Here is a 2,412-nt window from a genome sequence, read left to right as displayed (position 1 = left end):
CAAACAACATAAAACTTCCTATCGTTTTACACTGTTAATGAAACATAAAACTTCCTATCGTTTTACACTGTTAATGAAACATAAAACTTCCTATCGTTTTACACTGTTAATGAAACATAAAACTTCCTATCGTTTTACACTGTTAATGAAACATAAAAATTCCTATCGTTTTACACTGTCAATGAAACATAAAACTTCCTATCGTTTTACACTGTTAATGAAACATAAAACTTCCTATCGTTTTACACTGTTAATGAAACATAAAACTTCCTATCGTTTTACACTATCAATGAAACATAAAACTTCCTATTGTTTTACACTGTTAATGAAATATAAAACTTCCTATCGTTTTACACTGTTAATGAAACATAAAACTTCCTATCGTTTTACACTATTAATGAAACATAAAACTTCCTATCATTTTACACTATTTATGTAACATAAAACTTCCTATCGTTTTACACTGTTAATGAAACATAAAACTTCCTATCGTTTTACACTATTAATGAAACATAAAACTTCCTATCGTTTTACACTGTTAATGAAACATAAAACTTCCTATCGTTTTACACTAAGGAAGTTTTATGTTTCATTAAAGTGTAAAACGATAGGAAGTTTTATGTTTCATTAACAGTGTAAAACGATATTAATGAATAATGAAACATAAAATTTCATAATTAGTTGTCCCTAGTGAGGCAGCCATGAGTCTGCAGACTTACAACGCTAAAATTGCCTCGATCGAGGGAGTGCAGATAGTTCTTGTAGCTTTCTGCTTACTACAAACAAAAAAACTTTTAACTTTAATTTGTATTTCTTTAACACGTCCCTCAAGAGCCAAGGGGTGTCTTTACACTACAATGTGGTGAATATTACAAGTAAGTCCAATCTGGAAACTTCCAAAGAGGGAGGTTTTGGACACGTCATTTCGATACAAGTTTTCGTTTGTTAATTGATAAACGTTTAAGTGAAATACATCATCCTCAAGTCTCCATACTACCTAGTACTAAGGTCTACCCGCTGGGAGTAAATTCAGTATATATATCAATAAAGCCACATTCTCAGCATCATTAATTGCCAACCTTTTATGTTTCTGCTATCACCTTTTTATGTTTAGGTTTTAACTGAAATACGAACGATTCGGTAGGGAAGATCGAAGCATCACGATAGTCAGCAGTAGGATGAGCAGACAGGAACACTTTGAAAGCAGCTACAGGCATAATGTTCTACTCGGCTTGCTGCACAATATCTACCGAGGTGGTTCTAAACGATTCGTGAATACCTCTGCGTGTCATCTGGAGACATCCATGCTTCTTGTGCTTGGCCGTTAAGCTCGTGATGTGCTGACGGATTTCAGTCACCTTACCATTTCAAATCACTTTTCGCAACCCAAACGATAAAATGCGGGAAATGCCTTCTTTTTAGCCAACAAAAATTTAGTTCAAATTAAGAAAAACCAGATAGGGTTGTGTGTTATTTTTTTTCAAGGACAATGCCCGTCATTGACTCGTGAGTAGCCCATCAAAAATCACTCACTTTCAAGCACGCATATAAACCTTTTTAATTTTCTTTCGTTAATCGTTTAAGCTTTTGTTTCGTACGCAAATAAAAAAGTGTGTGTTAATAAGAGTCTAAATATGTTTAAATGTAAGATTATGGTAAACCGCAGGCTATGGTCAATAAGAGTCTAAATAGGCTTAAATGTAAGATTACGGTAACCCCCTTATAGACAACACTTATCTCAGGTTTTTAGATCTTAAAAGTTAGGAGAAAAAATTGTATAGAGCTAAAATTACTTATATAAACAGCTCCGGACCGGGCGTAGCCTAATCGTAAGAGTTCCAGACTGTGTATCTGAATGTCTAGGGTTCGCGTCCCGTTGTTGCAAAATCGAGCTCCCAGCTTTGGGGCTGTGGGTTTGTTATGCGAGTAATGATCAAATATTAGTATTGTAGCTCAAGAGTTGGTGGTGAGTGATGTTGACTGTGGTTGTTTTCCCTCTAGTCTATCAGTCAACAATTAAGTCCATGTGTAGCTTTGCGCGAACATCTGAAACAAACAATGAAGTTTTCCTGTTTTACTAGGTGTACTTTCAGGTTTGTTTTGATTCAATAGGTGAACTAAAATACTTTAAACGGCGTAAATAATTTCGAACACATAAAGTTAGTTTGTAACCATGGAGACGTGTTAAAGCCTCGTTTTCAAGCGACGGACTCGTCAGATGTTCGCAACAAATTCATAAAAAGCTATTTGTTTCATTTGCTGCTAATCATTCATTGTGTTGAAATAGCACGTGCATCTACGTCATTGCACACAGTCTTTATTTCTCTCCAAACCTTGTCTTGGAAAAGTTCAACTAAACATGATGAACATAAAGAACAGTTTAATGGAAGTATAATTGTGTGTGTGTGTTAT

Source organism: Limulus polyphemus, unplaced genomic scaffold (genome assembly GCF_000517525.1).
Source record: "Limulus polyphemus unplaced genomic scaffold, Limulus_polyphemus-2.1.2 Scaffold6664, whole genome shotgun sequence".
NCBI classification, from domain to species: Eukaryota; Metazoa; Arthropoda; class Merostomata; order Xiphosura; family Limulidae; genus Limulus; species Limulus polyphemus.
The sequence above is the reverse complement of the archived record's forward strand: the minus strand, read 5'-3'. Positions refer to the sequence as shown.